Below are 19493 nucleotides of genomic sequence, written 5' to 3' on the forward strand. Positions count from 1 at the left end.
TGACCTTTCAGTGTGGTTTTCGAGCCTCGGAGACTTTAATTTACTAGGGTTTGATTTACTCTCCTCCCCTAAGCAATAAACCAAAAGCGATCACCACTAGGTGGCATGCCCCAAATACGATTTCACTGTGAAACTGACAGAAAAGGGAACCACAAACACCCTATAAGTCAAAAGCATTGTTTGAGGCTTGAAGACTATTTAAGGTTTTCAGTTTCTCTCTGTTAAAAAAAAAAAATTAATAAACGAAAACAATCACCACCACCACAACGAACACTCCACTCCAGAATAATAAATTCAGTGTGTTTCTCATGGACACATCCGAGAGTCTCCTTGGAAGACTTGTCCCCCACCCCCAAGTCCATCGGTGTCTACAACCAACGACCCCATTCTTTGCCAACTAGAATAAATTAAGTGCCCCATATAATACAAAAGTGAAAGTAGGTCTCTGGTGCCATCACAGAATAAAGTCCAGCCATAGATGTAATATTAGTTGAAGAAGACAAGAAAAGTCCCCATCTAGAATCTGTTATAGTGAGGAAGGACTAGAATAGTATTCTGCCCGAAATGAATATACTCCTTTTGATCTAATAAGCTTCTCTTTCTAAATATCAGTGCTACTGCCAAGTCCTCTATATTTGGCTAGGGCTATCAGTCATTTACACCTTGCTGTGGATTAGTTTTCTCTGATGTCTGTTCTCCTTAAAGTTACATGCTATTTTGTGAGAATAGGATTTGTGTCAGATAGCCAAAGAGAGGGATAATTTTGGATCTCATGAAAGGAGCACCCAGACAGGATAAGACAGGGTGGGACCTTGAATTTGAGGGTTCTGCATATGGCTGCTGAGACTCACTGAACTTTCGGTATTTTTGAGTGAGGAGAGAAGAGAGAAGATGGAGAAAGAATTTAAGGGAAGTGCTGAAAGAAAGGGATGTGGCAAGACACATTTTGCATAATTTGCAGATTTGCCTAGGACTATCTGGATTATAAAGCCCAAGTGATGAAATGTGAAGAAATATAGGCAATTTAGTATTTTCCTGTTTTTTTTAAATAAATATATGAGCTGTAACAATAAATATAAAGACAGGTTTTTTTTTTTTTAAAGCAAACACATCTATATACACACGAATGGATACTACTACCCCTTTCAAAATAGAAACCTTAGGAAGCTGACTGATCACTCATTTTAATGATGCAAACCATTTTGGAAATGCCTCTTTTTAAATTGATTTTAGCTACTGGTACATATCTTTTGAAAAACCACAGTGCTAACAAAACATCATTCTTTTTGAAGATGGATTTCGTTTGTTGATAAAAGCAAAACTCATTTGGAGCTAAATTTGGCAAATAGGAAGGATGATCAATAAGAATTTTCATTTCTGGTCAAAAATGAGATGTGACTTTGAATTATTGGTTAGAAGTATATGCCCTGGTATCAAATTGGGCCCCAACCCACATTCTACTATTTTATTAGCTTTATGAATATAAGAAGAATTAAATCATTCTGTGTCTCTGTTTTCTCATCTACAAAATGCAGATGATAATAATATCTACTTGATAATGTTGCTATGTGAATAAGTGAAATAATGCATGTAAAATACTTCCATGGTGCTAGTACATACTATTTACTAAATAAATAGTAATATTGGTAATAGTGGCAGTGCAATAAAAGTAGCGACAGCCACAGTAACATGTGGCTTATGAACTCAAAGGGGCAATTAAAAAAAGTATAGTCTCCTGAAGTAGCAACTTTCAATAGCCACACTAATTTATATATGTTCTGACATATTTTTAATCTTCTTTTTTGCTAATCAGCCAATCCTTATTTAAACACAGGAAGTGCATATTTTGCAAAGAGCTCCTCCAGTCAATGGAGAATATTCAAATAGGCAGTTTCTGCTTCAGTGGTTTTAAATTATTGTACCAATACATTAGAATTAATTAAGATGCTCTGTTCTCTAGACATGTCAAATTGTATGTCTTTTGTTAATTCACAATAAAGATGTACCAAGCTTATGCAAATCATTTTAAAAACTACTAAAATAAATCTACTTGGTCACTGAATATAATAAATCTAGTCAGTCAACAAATAATTATTGACCATGAATTTTGGACAGTATGAGCTGGCCACTGCACCAGCCACCAGAGAGATACAGGTGAACCAACAGACATAAGAGATCAGAAAGAAGTTATTGTATGCTTAAAACTATTTCTAACTAAGGTGCATGCACATGCACAAACATACACATGCACATTCACACACACAGACACACACACACACACACACAGAGCCTCATCTCTGTGAGAACACCTAAGACATTGGCAATAGTAGTTGCCTCTGGGGAGCAACCATTTTTTTCATTTTGTATTGTCTGAGTTACCATATGCATGCATTCATTACCTTTTCAAAAAGTAAATAGAAACTAAAAATTAAAACTTACATTAAACAAAAAATTTAGTAATGAATATCTATGATTAATCCATTTATTCTAATTATGTGAGATCTTCGTGCTTTCCTCTCAACTCAGAAAGAAAATTAAATCCCTCACTGCAATATAGTACTGCTATTGATCCCCAGCCCATTAATTACTCCTAATTTATCTTTAAGCACACAATAACAGCTGGGCAATCAATCAATCCATGAGCCACAGTGATGGCCCGTGGAAATGCCTGCTAAATGAATTTGGTCTTGGTGAGGTTATCAGGATCTCACTGTCTGGCGGCATAACTATTCCACCGCTAGCCAGCAGGATCTGCAACCCACACAGCAGAGTCATCCTCCATCTAGCAGCATCCTCATCCATCAGCTGCGTGTCTCCCAGAGACTCTAAGCAGTGACATTCCCCACGAACGCTGAAGCTCATTTTCCTCTTTGAAGCTCATTTTCCTCTTTGAAGCTCATTGCTATGTGCTTGACTCCAGAGAGCGGTATGTCCTTCAGCTTTAACCTTGCCAAAAAATCTGTCAATCAGCCTATCAGCAAACATTTATTAATCATCTCCTATGTTCAAGGCACCATGATGGATGCTTTTGGGCGATGTCAGGTAATATAAGATGTGATTTCTAATCTATAAGAGTTTGTTGTCTAGTTTAAGAGGGAACATATAACAATTCAAAAGGTAGAATCATAAGAGGTAGAATATTAAAAGTAACACATTAAGAGGTGAAGGGAGAAAGAGATCTAACATTTACCAAATGCCTGTACACTGTGCAAGGTGCTTCCCATATGCTATTCATTTAATCATCCTGCCAGCCTGCTTTTAACTCCATTTTATAGACTTAAAGATTAAGGTTGCCTAAAATCACACAGATAATGGCAACTCCTGCATTAAAACTTCAGAAAGTCTGATTCCAGGGTTCTGTTCCTCTGACTCCAAAGCCTTGCTCTTTGCAGTGTGTATCATACCTCTCCATAGAAAATAAATGCTCTAAGAATTCATTGGAAGTCATCACTTTGAATCATAACATAAGACATCTTGAATAGGTGATAAATTTGAGGAAAGCTCATCTCTACTCCCCTTGCATTGTTGCAGTAGCCCCCCCTCACAGGTCTCCCCACTTCTGCCCTTGCCCTCTAGAATCTGTTCTCAAGAACATCCAGAGGGATCATGAGAGTGCTCTGCTCAAAATCCCCAGAGGCATCTTATCCCACTAAGAGTAAAAGCCAAAGGCCTCCATATGGCCAACGTGGCTCACACAATCCTAACCATCTCCTCTATTCTCCCTGCCTTCACCATTCCCCAGCCACATTTGCCTTTTTGCTATCTGAGCCAGGCACCTCCTTCCTCAGGAGTCTTGCATTTTCTCTTCCTACTTCCTGAGGTACCCTTCCTCCATACATTAGCCTAGTATCACCCACCCCTCTCCACATCTTAGTTCAAATGTCACTTTTTCACTGAGGCCTGTCCTAACCGAAGCCCCAACATACCCTACTAGCAACATCTGACATATCATGTGTTATACTTGTTCATTTTCTACCTTTCTCCACTAAAATGTCAGTTCTACAAAGGCAAGGATTTTTATCATTTTTTGTTTTTTTACTCTCGGCACCTTGAACAGAGCCAGATGTATAGTTGGCAGGCAACAAATAATAGTTGAATGAACAAACCTGGTAGTCTTTGCCTCAAAAAAACTTTTTGTCTTTTGTTTTTATAAAGCACAGATCAAACTAAACGACCTGCCAAGAGGCAAAGAGAGATTGCATTTAAATAAAATTTAGAACAAGTTGCAGAATTTTTATAGTATAATCTCTCTTTTTAAAAATTATATGTTTTGGTGTATATTATTGAGCACTAACTGTTTCCTAGCAGTTTGATAAACATGCTATACATAGGCCATGTAATACACCCTTTATAAACGTTTGTAATTGTATGAACAAAGTTCCGGAAAATATATACCAAACTACTGAAGAGTGAAAGTGAGGTTTGAGGGAGCAAGAGACTAGCTTTATTTTATACACTTTGCCATTAGTTGAATGATATAAAATGATAATTTATTATTTTAAAATTAAAAAAGAAAACATCTGAAGAAAATATCAGCCTACTTGTACTGAAAACTTTCCATTTTCATTTTTAACTTCTCACAGAATGACTTCCTTTGGATTTGGGGCCTGTGATAATTTACATGGTTGTACTCTCTCAGGAATTCTTTCTTGAATGCCACAGAAAATAAAACAACTGTTGGTACCATCCAGAAAGCAAAGGATCATTTCCTTTTTTCCTTTGGGTTGCAATTTTTTTCAAGATTTCTTGTTACAATTGGCATGGTTATAAAATGAGAAATATTGCAACACAGGATTGCCACGAGCCCCATTTTCAGCCTATCTTTATGTTCCATGCATTCTTAAGATCCCTATCACTTCAGTATATACAGTTTCCACATCTGTACCATAACAACATGGTGCAATTGCCCTTTGCAATGCTGCAGACCAACAGCAAGATGCCTGCTGCAGTTTCACAATATACAGTGTCTTTCCATTTCAGCTAGACAAATGCCCAGAAAAGCTAAGCAGAGGATTCTTAAGATTTCTACACAGAGACCAGGCCTGTCAGAACTGAAGTGGCTCCACCCAGTCAGCAAAGGACATTGCATGTGGGGCAGTCTGCCTAAGTCCCTCTATCTCATGTTTGTTGTTTAGTTAGGCAATTTTGACTGTTGTTCACAGGGCAACAGAGCTACTCTACCACCTATCACATCTGAGCTCTCCCTGCTGCACTTATGAGAAATACTTCTGCCTCTCAGTGACCACGCCCTTTCCCAGACTGGGCGCACAGGAAGTCAGGCCGGGAGGGGAGGAGGCGTTGCAAGTTGTGGGAATCACACAATCTCCTGCACTGCTGACCGAGATCTCCTCCACCCCTCAGCCTAGAAACTGGCGCGGAACTAGCTTTCCTCCTCCCCCACCCTCTCGGCCTGAATAGCTGACTTGGGTGATGTTTACACTCATGTTTTCATACTTAAGAAGTTTTGTATGCAGAGATAAATTTGCTCATTACTCACACTGCATATAAGAAATCTTATACTGAAACCTCTATTAATCAATTAATCAAGTCATGAAAATGGAAAAAAACTAGATAGAGTTATATGTGTTTTTTTTATGTTTTTATGTGTATATACATATATATTTTTTTCCAGCGGTAACAGTGGTTGCCAAGTACTTGGTTTCAGTCGACTGCTGAAGTATACAACTTGGTACAACTTTTCTTTTTTTTTAAATTAAATTTATTAGGGTGACATTGCTTAATAAAATTATATAGATTTCAATTCTATAATACATCATCTGTACATTGTGTCGTGTGTTCACCATCCAAAGTCAAATCTCCTACTATCATCATATATTTAACCCCCTTTACCCTTTTCTACCTCCCCTTTGCCCCTAAACTATTGATACAACCTTTTTGAAAGATAATTTGACAACATGTATCAAAATCCTTAAAGATGTTATATCCACGAGTAATTCTATTTCAGGAATTTAATCTAAGGAAACACGAGATACACATACAAGGATGTTCGTCCCAAGGTTACATCCATGAGAATGGAATATTTTAAAGCCATTCAAAATAATATGTTGAGTTTTTAAGGGTATGAGGAAGTGCTCATGACAAATGAAAAAGCCTTTATATTTATGTAAAAATGTACATATTCTATGTAAAAATATGCATGTGTACATGCATGTAATATATGTATGTTAGTGTTTTTGTGGGTACAAACAGAGAGGAAGCACTTTCTTTCTCTTGAACTACCCTCTGCCCTTGCCTACCAACCGCTGTGCTCTCTCCCACTTTTCTTCCTAGACAATGGCTACCTGCTCCTTCAGTCTCCCATTCTGCATACTCCACCTCTTTACAACAGATACATTTTGGAGGGTCTCACATCTCAGTTCTCAGACTTTCTCTGCACTACATTTAACTCTCCAAACCAGTCCCATCTCTTTTCCATTCTCTCCATGCTGATAATCCTCAGATTAAAATCCCTAGTCCCATTCTCTTCCTTGGAACTCCCAGCATATATTCAACTGCCTGCTCAAAATCTTCACTGGGGTGTGAAATTTTCACTCAGACTTCTCATATCCAAAATTAAACTCTTGATTTCCATCACCATGCCTGCCCCCAACACCTGCTTCTCTCTCATTGTTCCCCATCTCTGTGAATGGATTATCATTTCATCAAAAATAGGACTAGAAACCTGGACCACATCCTTTTCATGCCTTCTTTCCTTACATCCATTAGCAAGTCCTTTTGTCTCCATGTTGAAAATATACACCAAATCCAACAACCTCTCACCGTCCCCACTACTCAGCCCTCAGCCCAGGCCACCAGCATCTCTGCCCTAGATTTCTATAAGAGCCTCTCAATTGGTCTCTCTGCAGCCACACTGCATGCCTACAATCCATTCTCCATACAGCAACCAGCGATCATTTTTTAAAAATAATAAATCAGATAGAAAGGCAAGAAATTCATAACCAAAATGTTAAAAATTATCCAGAAATGATGAGGTTACCAACCGTACTTATTTTCTCTGTCTGCTTCTCTGTTATTTATCAAATTTCTAACAATAAACACATTTCACTTCTACCAGCAAAAAAATCAAAATGTTTTAAAAAAATAATAATCATTACAAGTTTCAGCTGGATTGTGAGGAGTATATCTCCCATGAATCAGTACTAGCAGACCATCATCAAGCAAGCCTCTGAGCAGTAATGAATGGTCAACCTCCAAATGAAGGACAAGGAGCAATGGAGAAACATTCTAAACCAGGGCAGCAAATACATGGCCTTGTGATGCCACTTCTCCCTCCTGTACACATAGCAGACATCACTAAATGATTGCCACTATTGCCAGCTGAGCTTAGATGCAGCCTCAGAATTCTCAACACAGAGGCAGCCTCTGTCATTCAGTTAGGATTGACATTTAAGAAGAAATATATTAGTCATCTGTAATAAGTATTCTATCTGAAAATTGAGAAGTTAAATTATTATGCTCCCTTTTATGTGAATATAATGCACTAAACATTTCAAATCATTTTTACATCCAAAGTCTCATATATTTTCACAAAACCTCATAAGGTAGGTAGGGCAGATATCTTTATCCCCCTTTTAATGGAACTGATGGCCACAGTGGTTAAAGTCACACAACAGAGCTCTGATCTCCTCGTCGCCACATTACTGTGTGTTTCTCTGTGGTTCCCATAAACCTCTGCAGAGGTCAAAACTGCACACCAGACACTGACCACAGCAGAGAAGGGGGTGGGGACCGGCGTTAGCACCAAACTTGAACAGAGATGGACAATAGGTAATGAGTAATTCGTTACTATTAACAACTTTGAAATAAATAGTGGAGATACAGATGAAGTTCACAAGTTTCATAACAAAAGCCATCATCCCCTTCAAGGGCAGGGCCTCTGGAAGTCAAACATGTTTGTTGGTTATCATAGCAACCATGATTGGCCCAACGCAGTCCATTTGACCTACTCTGAAGTAGCTTTTCATTTGGGGCTCCCAAGCCTCCAAAGAACAGATTGCTCAACTGGCATTAGCATCTTTTCACACTTTCCTGTCACCTTCTCTGCAGTTGTACAGAGGTTCAATGACCAAGAAAAATAAAATGTTCACATGACCGTCACAAAGTAGGGTACAAAATCCCACTGCTGTTCCAATTGTCTGAAAAAAAACAGCTCTATAGACCACTATGCAATTCTGATTGCCATCGGAGACAGTGTGAGAGAAGCCACTTTGGCCAGGGAATTTCTTTTTCCTGGTGTTACAATCAGACTGACCCTGGTAGAGACTCGTTTTATATTTTTTAGGTGCAAGGCTAGGCTAGAGTAGGGGGAAGGAGAATATAGAGCACATTGGTTGCGCTGTCCATCCCACCTCCTTTAAACCTGATTCCACCCCTCCCACCCTTCTAGTCTAAGACCATCTGCTCTGGATTCCAAAGTTTTGTTTCGCTTAGCTGCAAGAATGTCCTTACCCTCCCAGAGCGACTCTCCTCCGCTATTGGCAAATGACATCCTAAGACTTTCAAATGAGAGTAATTATGCAACGGCACACAATATTGTTGAAAGAATGATGGGATGAAGTCAGAAAACCAGTATCAGAACACAGTACTGGTCCCTTCCACTTGTTAATTATGCATATGGACTCTGTGTCTAATTTCCTCTACGGGATAATAATCACTACAAAGTGTGATATGCTCATGTGGTATTAATATAGCGCTACCATGGAATACCACTAATGCCAATTATAAATGTTAGAGAAGGGAGATGAGCAGAATGAAATGTAGTTTCGCTGAATAAAAAAAATAATACATCAGTAAATTGCTTCTAGTGTGTGCCTAAGTGCCGTGCAACCCAGTAACAATTTAGGTATATTCTATTAAATATGTGCCGGACTAAGTCTATTGTAAATTTAACTCAATTACAATAATTGGATTTATGCAGGCCAGTTGCTCACTAGCAAAAAAAAAAAAAAAAAAAAAGGACCCCTCCAAACTCTCTGCAGGAAGAGGAGAAATGACATCTCTAATGTGCCTTACATTATTCCCTTCTGAGTCTGTCAGCTGCCCACCGTCCACTCACACTTTCTGTTTTACTTTGTTAGTCACACACCTTTCAGCTCCATTGATCCCATGTATTCCCAGGCTTCGACAAAGAAAGATAGGTCCTTTAGGGAGAGCTAATGACATGGCTTCATTGAGAGATTACAAATGCTGGACCAGAATGGCTGGTGTTCCCTAGAGAGAAGAGCAAGGCAAAGGGGACCCAAGCAGCAAGGAGGTAGATGAGAAGGAGGTTATTTGCACATGAAATGGTCAGTAACAGGAAGAGGTGCCTGTGGAATGATCAAAAAGCTTTGGCCACTTGAGGGGTTGCTGAAAGATGAGCACCAAAGAAAGCTGCAGGTGTCAGAGGCAGGAGGAAGGCGTTCTCCCAAAAAGGCCACTGATAGTAAGAGTTGGGAAGCAGTGGACCTTTCCATCAGCCCAGCTCTTTGGAGCGCTCCCTGTTGGAGGCCTCTGCTGCTTTTACAGGGCCTGAATCCTCACAGCAAGACCCTCGACCAGACCACAAACAGTCTGAGAAACGTAAACCAGACTGGACAAAATTCCATGCCATCAGACCAAAAGGCAGAGTTCAAGGGAAAGCCATGACTTCACTTTTCATGTTAAGAATACAAAATATAAAAGATGTTTCCCCAAGTCGCCATATCTAAGTCAGATCTACTGCCATTCTAAAAATGGCAGCTCTGGACCCTGTTTCAGGATTGAAGTTTCCCATATGGGTCAGTCATTAAGAGGCTGGATATCAAAACATAAGGAAACATGATAACAAGAAGAGTGTAGTTATATGTTTGTTGCCTGATAATTATAGGATCCTAAAACAATAGGCTTGGAAGGAGTCTGGTCCTCCACACCCACCAGGGAGAATATGGGTCACAGGGTGAAGACAAATCTGTGTACGAGAACTCACCATGTGAATTACCCCCATCCCACCTTCACCTCACCCCCACAAATATTTTAGTTATACTGTGCCAAAGCAGGGAGGCATGTCCTGGCATCATGTCAAAGCAAAGTTTCAGTGGCTTCCCATTGCCCTTGGAATGAAATCCAAACCCCTGACTAGGGTGTACAAGGCTTGGCATTTCAGAGGCCCCAACTGTCTGCCAAATCTCATCCTTTGGTGTTGCTGCCTCCTTGTTCACCCTGACTCAGCCACTCTGGGCTGCTCTCCGTTCCTTTTCCCTGTCTCAGAGTCTCACATCTGCTGTTTCCTCTGCATGGACCTCCGAAACCACTTCTCTTCACAAACAGCTTTTTCTCATCCTCAGGCCCCAATTTCACACACATCTCCTCAGAAAGCCTTCCACTCTTGAAGTCATTCAGCAAATACTTACTGAGAATCTGCAGTAGGCCAAGTGCAGGGAACGGTAAAGCCCCTGCCCTCCTGGAGCTTACATTTAAGTTGAAGGACACAGATAATAAACAAATAAACCAAGAAATATTGTATATGTTCTGTCAGATGTGGTAAGTGCTGCAGAGAAGAAAAAGCACAGGTAAGGGTTCAAGGGGGAAGAAACGGAGAGGGAGGGAAGGAGGTATTAATCTATTTAAAGTTCTTTTTTCAGTATTCTCTCCCTTAGCCTTTGTTTCCTTCATAATGCCTATCTTGATGTACAACAATTTAATGTATGGGTTTGTCTGTCTGTTGTTTTTAATATAGAATGTAAACTCTGTGAAGTCAGGAACTACTGCTGCCTTATTTTCTGTGTATCCAAGCGCTTATGCTTGCCTTAGTAGGTGATAAATTTGTTGAATAAATGAAGAAAGGAAATAAATGAAGAAAGGAAGGAAAGAAGGAAGGAAGGAAGGAAGGAACTTTGCAGACATAGAAAATCAACTCGACTCCATTCAGTCAGAGGAAAGATGAATCAGATGGATTACAGTGAATGACATCATAATGTATCAACAATGTTAATGTATCTCTCAATAGTAATGTGTATGTGTCATGTTCTGGGAGGATCAATAGAGTAGCGTTACAGGTTCATTAAGTTTAAGCAAGGCATCTCAAGCTCTGCTTCAAAAGGAGAATCGAAACTCAACTAAACAAAAAGTTTGCACTCTGCAAATGATACTGAGACACTGCCCTTGGAAGAGGGTGAGGAGAGGGCCAGATGTTAGCCTTGTGTCCACTGTGTTGTTGCCTTTGGCAAGTACATGTTCTTTGAAAGTTTTTAATGATTGAAAAGGAAGTGACTTTGGTGAAGGTGAGTGAAATGAGCAGTTACATAAATTGCTGGTGACGATATAAATTGATAAATAACACTATGAAGGCAGTTAGGCAGCATGTATTAAGAACTTTAAATGCCCAATGACCTTAAAATTTTACTTTGGATGTTTTAAGGAAATAATTCAAAATATGAAAAAGCTTTATGCCGAAAGCTATTTATAGCAAAGTTATTAACAAATTGTAACAGGCAAACAAACTTAAATGTCCTACAATAGACGTTAGAGTATATCTATTTAGCGGAATAGTATGCAGTCTTTAAAAATGAAGTTTATGAAGACTGGGTAAATTGAAAATACTTCATATAATGTTAAGTTTTTTTAAAAAAAAACCTATAAGATTAAAAATAGGATTAAAATGTTTATATTATATGGCCTTTAACATGAAATTTACATGACTCATTATATTCATGTAAAATGAAAAACACAATATGATTAAAGCAAAAATTAAGAAGAAATGCTTCTAAAATGTAAACAATGGTTCCATCTAAATTTAAATTCACTTCCATAAACATTTATTGAGCTGTGTGACATGAACCAGGCACTGTGCTGTGCACTGAGGATAAAGAGATGCTCTCACAGACAAGGGCTAAAATACTGTGTAGTGAGCTATATGGTGAGAGAAATCTGTGGGGTTTTTGAAGCAAACAGGACCACCTACACAGATTTGGTAGAGAAAAGGGAAAGAAAAATCGGGGAAAGTTTATCAAGGGAAGTAGTATCTAAATTCTGAGTTGGAGAGAGAAAAGATGAAAAGACAGACATGGACAAGCAACAGAGGAAAAGAAAGAATAGTACCGAGAAAGAGGGAGAGAGTTCCAAGCAGAGTGAACAGCTTGTGAAAAAGACCAGAGGCAGCGTGGGAAGGTGCTGGTCGTTTAAAGAATTGAAGGAAATTCCATTTGGCACACGAGTAATATGATAGGGGCTCAGAGGAATAGGAAGTTGAAGAGACAAACAGAGCCAACCCTGTTGAGTAGTTTGGACACGGAGGACAACGAGAAGCCTTTGAAGTGTTTTAAGATATGTGTTTTAGAAAGATCTCTCCCTGGCTCTGCAACTAAATTGGAGAATGGCAAGGCTGGAGGGAAGGGGGCAGATTTAAAAGCTGTTTCAATAATCTAAGAAAAAGAGAAGGATGGTTTGGTGTTTGGGTAAAGGGATTGTGGGTAATTTTTCTACCTTCATGTTTTTCCATCATTTTCAATCTTTAGTTAGTAAGCATGTGTTGTTTTTATAATGAGAAAAAATAAGGTGTTTTAAGGAAGATGAACTTTATAGTATTCTGCTTGAAAGTTCCTCTGAGACTTTGGAACTATCTGCTAAGCCTAGAGCCTCTGTGTACAAGAATCCACACCCACATGCTGACCCATAAAGCCCTGGGTACCACCCACAGTCCCCACACCGAGAGGGTGGAATTTTCCATAGACCAGAGACTCAAGGTAGACTTCACATAAGTAACAGCCATTGAGAAGGGAGAGAGATGGTTTTCATTTCCTACATAAAACCCAAGTGTTCATTCATTTATTCATTCATTTGTTCACAAATATTGAATACCTGCTATGTGCCAGGCACTGTTCTAGGCACTGAGGGTACAGAAGTGAACAAGATGACAAAGTCCCAATTACACATTCTAAGCAGCAAGCCAGATCATCTACAAATAAAAATCCAGCTGTGTTCCCCATTTGATGATGGAAAGCCTTGTGTCATACTGCTACTTATTGACAAGAATAGTTTGGAAAACAGAGAAATAATTGCAGATTTTTGCTGACTCATATCCATATTAAATGTGGCACCTGTTCACGGGGACCTATGTTGCCACAGTGTTTGTGAATGGGTTGAGTAACACTCTTTCCTAGAACAGTGCTTTCGATATCAATTTCACATTCATATGTGTACATTTACAAATGTAACTCAGATTTCTCCAAAACTCTCTAGCCGGTGTATACAAATGAATTTACAATAACAATAACAACTCACATTTTATTTATGTGTTCTCCTGACCTTATAAAGAGGAACCTCAGTTATCTTTTCTCCTATGCATATTTGGGAGCACCAAGGGCATCTCATGTGTGTTCACAAACAAGTTTCTTATGTTTTCGCACCCCAGCCTCATTAATAATGTCTGCTACACAAGCAACCATTTGAAGCAACATCTCACCCCAGCCTTCTATAAGAATTCTGCTTCCCTGCCAAGGAATCAATTTCTAGAGCTCCCAAAATTGAAACTATTGAGATAGCAAACCCTCTTCAATAGGAAAAATGTTCCTTTCCTCCAACACTATGGAAAGGCCCAAGCTGAGCCCCTGTTCAGTGTTCAGGATTCTGTAAGCACTAGCTCTGGAAGTGATTAATAGTGTCCAGTGTACTCTGAGTAGCATTTTCTCACCTGGACCCTGAAGCCACATTACTGCGGCCCTTTGTCTCAAAGAGTTTCTTGTAAAAAACAACCTTCTGGCTGATACCTGCAGACCCCTCTACACTGAGCCCGAACCTAGTCCACAGCCCTGTGGTGGCCTCTTCCACACCCTTTTCTCAGCTACAAGCCCCAAATATGAATTTTTCTTGAGGCCGAGCAACTCAGCTGGGGCCCTCTAGAGTCACTGTATAGGCCTGGACATGGCTAAATTTCAATTTAAGACAGATAAAATGGAGAAAAATCCATTTTTAAAGATCAACCAAGGTTTAGGAGAGTTTTAGGGCAGAAAAAGCCATCTCTTACCACTGAGAAAGGAAGTATAGACAGAGAGAAGAGCAGGCTAGAATCAGTATCATGCCCCTTGGGACACTGTTCATCAGGATGCAAATATCTTTGCCCAACTGAGGTATCTACCCCTTTTCCTATCCCTCCTGGGCACACTGCATCTCACACATGACCCTCTACTTTAGAAGCCCTGCTATGGAGGACAGAAGGCCTCAGAGAATCGAGAGGGGAAGACAAAAGAGATACAGCCAGAAATCATTTCTAAATTTCTATTCTGGGGCTGTAATCCAAATTTTCATTTATTGCAAGTTTTGCCCTGTAGATCAGGGTCCTTTTAGATGGCAGCTTTTGGCCCCTACTCAGGTCAGTTCAGGAACCTACCATCACTAGAAGGTTAGTTCAGGAACCTATCAGGAAGCCATCGATTGAAGTTAGTTATTTATATGATAAACCCCGTTCCCCTCACTCACAACAAGCTGGAAATCTGGAAGGGAGAACCCAGAAACTGAAACATCCATCTCAAAGGCAACTCCAATGCCGCTTCCTCCATGAAGTGCATCTGAAGCCTCACCACCAGATCTAAACTCCTTATAATTTTTTTCTCCTTTCTATAAAGTTCTACAAGACTTTGTTTTGCCTCCCTCCACCCTGTGGCATAGTGAATTGTATGTCCGTTTTCTTTACTAGAGGTTGAATTCTCCATGGCAGACGCCAAGCTTTATTGCAGTAGCCCCTGCAGCCCCACGCAAAGTCTCTCCTGTAGCAGACACTTAGGTTCCCAGTAGGTTCCTAGGGGGTCTACTTACAAAGACCATTTTCCTTCGGCCCCTAATGTGGTGGGTCCCAAGTAGTAGAGAGTTATTATCTAATCTATGATATCCCTTAGGGACAAGACACAGAGAGGCTGTAATGCCTTGGCTCAGCACAAGGGCTCCACAGTTTTTCTGTGACTCCAGAAAAAATGGTCAAAGATTTTCTGGCACTGTCTTTTCTCAGAGTCCCTGCTGGCATGTATTATGGTATTGTCAGCATGTTTTCCAAAAAGGGATAATGACCCACCCAGGGCTCATACCTAGTTAGTTCAAACCTCTGTGACACGAAGTCCTACATCTGTTCTAGTTGGTCATGGCCTTGTCCCTGGCCTCTCCCACACATCCTTATGGTTGTTTTCCCTGGACTCCCCCTGAATTTTCCACTGCCTTTGCACACCCCATTCCCTCTTCCCTACATCAAGCAGACCCATATTCATCAATGAAGTCTAGCCGAATAGTCACTTTCTGTATGGAATCCCTCCGGCCTTTCCTCAAAGCAGAGTGGAGGCTCTTTCCTCTATGTTCCCCAAGCACTCTGCATATAGTCACTTCTAGCACTTATTCTACACTAAAATCACTTTTTGTTTCCATTTCCCTCACTTTTGTGAACTTACATTTCACTCATCTTAGCAGATCCAGCAAAGCACATTGTTTGGCAGGAGAAGTAGCAGCTCAGCAAATGTTTCTTGAATGAATGAATGGGCATGACCCTTACAAATGTTTTCCAAGAAAAAAAAAGCAAGGAAATTCCCTGAGGCATTCAAAATAAAAATTCTTATTATTTTGTTATCTACAGGTTCATGTCTTGCTTTTTAAATTTAAAAATAATAATGGCTAATATTTGAGCACTTCCTAGGTGCATTATAGTGTTAAAATCCAAGATAACCATCTGAAATAGAGAATTTTATTACTTCATTTTTCAGTTGAATAAATGGAAACTGAGAAAGGTTAAGAAGTGTATCCAGATTCATATAGCTGGCAAGTGGGAGTCTGGTTTGAAAGCCTGCTCTCAGCCACCATGCTTTCCACACAAGCCTTTCTACCTACCATGCATTACAGTATGAGCATTTTCCTATGTCATTAAGCTATTTCTAATACCTTTATTATATAAAGAATATTTTTTACACATGATTGTAGCACCTTGCTACTCAAGAACCAGGGTAAATACAGTGTGCTGGTTAAGAGCATTCACATCACCTGGGAGCTTGTTAGAAATGCAGAATCTCGGGTTCCACTCCAGAGCTACTGAATTACAGTCTGCATTTTATCAAGGTCCTTAGTAATGTATAGGTACACTAAAGTTGGAAAAGCACTGGTTTAGATCAGGAGTCGATATACTATAGCCCATAGGCCAAACCCAGCCCATCTCCTGCTTTTGTATGGTCCTTCCATTTTTAAATAGTTGAAAGTTTTTTCCAAAAAAAAAAAATGATATTTTATTACACAAGAAAATTAGATGAAATTCACATTCATTTGTTTACTTACTGTCTGCAATTGCTTTTGTGCTATAATGGCAGACTTGAGTAGTTAGACTGTGTGGCCCTCAAAGATATTTACTATCTGGTCTTTCACAAAAAAAGTTATCTACATCTCCCAATTCTATCCCACGCCTGCCACCATCAGCTCTGTGGTTCGTAATGGGAGTGGAGAAAAGGGCAGCTCCCACCTGAGGGGATGAAGGAGGAAAGAGCATCCTTAGGGAGAGCCAGAGTCCAGCCGTGGCCAGGGTTTATAAAACTAACAGAAGGGGATTTACCAGAGAGAGAGGGAATGGGGCTGAGCATGTGGTGTCGTGAGATAGGAGTGCTTAGGGAGAGGGTGCACAGAGCAAGGAAAAGACCAGAGTATAGGAGAACACAGATGAGGTGGGGAGGGGTCCATGGAAAGGCTGGCCAAGTTCAAGGATGAAAGGTCCAGTAGAGTTCTCAGCCTCGAATTTCCCCACTGAGGACAGTTGCAGTTGTTTTGAGACTGCTGCAAGTAGAAGGGTGTGGCGGTGTCCCAATTGTTTAAATTAGCCTACTTTTTCTGAGGTTTCCAAACTGTGAGGGTGAAAAGGTCCTAAGAAAAGGCACTACTTGATGTGTATAAGAATGAAAATTAACTAACTCTCTGTACCTTTATCTTGAGATGGAATCAGCTGCATCTATAAGGAGCTTGTTACTTATGCAGACTCTCAGCCCCACCCTGAGAGAGCCTGATTCAGTGAGAATCTATATTTTAAGAAGCATCCCAGATAATTCTAATGCTCGAGAAATATGGTTTCAGTAAATGAAAAAATTCAGGTCTCTGGAAGGAGTCAGCTCGAATATGTCATGCTTCTAAAAGCAACCATTTGTATGTGTAAGAGGTTGTTTTCTGGTTTCTGATGGCATGTAGGACTTCAGGGAGAGGCGGTGACATTAGAGAGGAATTGATGGGCTCTATCTGCTAATACCAAGAAATGGAAGCAGGGGGAATGCCACAGGCATCCGGGAAACTCAAGGGATGGCATTAGCTTGGAGAAGGCATAAGAGGATCTGGGGACTAAAGCTAAGGGTTCTAATCCAGAAGACCGCCGATGCCACCGCGTGATATTCAGGGTACACAGTGCCAGAGAACAAAAATACTTGCCTCTCCCTACTGACATGAGGATCTGAAGTGATACTTGACAGAATAAGGTGGTCAGGGCTCAGAGTTATCATAGGCAGATGGCAGATCTAACATGTATTTATGTTGTTTTCTGAACTCTGTTAAGTTTCACCCCTACTCCCACCACTCCCTTGGTCTTATGACACTGTCCACTGAATATGTATTTTCTCAGGTGCTAGATGGGGGCACAGTGCCAATTAAATTATGACTGGCTCCAAGGAATCCCAAGAATCAGGGTAAATATGCAATGACAGCTTATTTTTCACAAGTTACAAAAATAAAAACATCAGGTAGCGTGAATACAAGGCATTGTCTCATGCATCAATAATTCAGTTCCCCAGAAAAAGTTGGATAGGGAAGGACAGGATGGGAAATTAGTGCTTGTTTTAACCTGCTTTGGAGCTGCCATGCGAAAGCAGTCATCTTCTCTGTTTTTCTGTTTCCTGTTCACTTTAGGAAACTATGCTGGAAACAACCGCATTTGAGGCACAGTGTGAAACATCTGTCCTGTTTTGGCTTCTCATTGAGATAGATGTTGGTTCAGCTTTTGCATGCAGCACCTTGCTGCCTTGAGACAAAAAAACATTCCCAGGCTCTCTAAGCTATTATGTAAGGTTGCTATTAGGAACTGAGTGCACTTAAACAGACTCTCCAGCCCACCCAGGAATATAGGTCTGACCCTTAAGGATAGTAAATCAGGGAGTCAGATCCAAGAAAGGCTGACACTCCCTGCTCAGTTATTTTTAAACCCCAGAGGCTGCTTCTGCATATGATATCACTTATGTAACTTTGCAAGGACCCCACTGCTGCCCCAGTCAACTTCCACACCCATCAAGCCCCATAGCATCAGTACAATGACACATGTGCTGCTCCACCCAGCTGTGAATTTGCCAACAGTTTAAGGCTGTGGACATTGAGTAAATAAACACACAAAAATGAAATTGGCTTTTGCACAACCAGCTTTTGAGAGTTACATTTTGTTCCTTTAGGTTTAAAATTTCAGTGCAGTGGGACAAGAAAATTGCCCAAACTATATTGCAAAACTGATTAGGAATTTCCATCACTAGAAACAGTATTATGTTACTTTGGGATAAAAGATTTTTAATTTATACTGTATCATCCATGTAAGGATATGAATATAATCTAGGACAATCCTACTGGTTTCTATATACTGTATTTATAAATATTTATTACTGAAACCATAAATTAAAACTTTTAAACAAATTCTAATAATAATTAGTGACCATCTACTCTTTAAAAAGTGGGAACTAATGGGATTTTGCTTCAAAGAACTGGCCTATTAAATATGACATTAAATATTCATCTATTTAAAAAGCTGCAAATGTCAATGAAAGAACAAAGCTGTCAAATGCTAGGAGCATTTCATTAAGAGAACAGCTTCAAACACTGATAGGATTTTGATGAAGTTGGGGACTAAGACAACCTTTACTGGCTAGTGAGGCAGCTATCGATATAGTTTTTGTTGTTACCAAAATGCCAAAAGAGCAGGAAAACAGCAATGTGTTGCCCAGAATTGAAATTTCTCCTTTTCTACATTTCTACTAGCCCAGTCTTGTTGTTAATAAACCTTTATATAACTAAATTAGCATCAACTTAAATGGAAAATTGCAACATCAGCACTATAGTTAACTTGATTACCATGGCCAGGTTAAGAGAGGAATAGAACAGATAGTCAACACATCTAGCAATTTAAAAGGGTCATTTTAGCAATTTATTTTAATCTTTTCTACTGCTAAATGTTTCAGGTAGGGATGCTTTTGACTGCACATAACAGAACATCCAAATAACAGTAATATAAAAACAGTGTTCCAATTTTCTATTGCTGCATAACAAACCACCCCAAAATTTAGTGGCTTAAAATAATCTTTATTTTGCTTACGAATCTGCAGTTTTGGATGGGCTTGTCTGCTCCCCTTGGCATTAGCTAGGGCAGCTGGAAGACTGTGGGCCAGAATTATCTAAAGACTGGTTCACTCACATGTTTATCGGTTCTGGATAGGAAAGCTGAGAGAGCTGGGCTCTGGTATAGCTGGGGCTCCTCAGGC

This window comes from Pteropus medius, unplaced genomic scaffold (genome assembly GCF_902729225.1).
Source record: "Pteropus medius unplaced genomic scaffold, Ma_sr-lr_union100, whole genome shotgun sequence".
NCBI lineage: Eukaryota > Metazoa > Chordata > Mammalia > Chiroptera > Pteropodidae > Pteropus > Pteropus medius.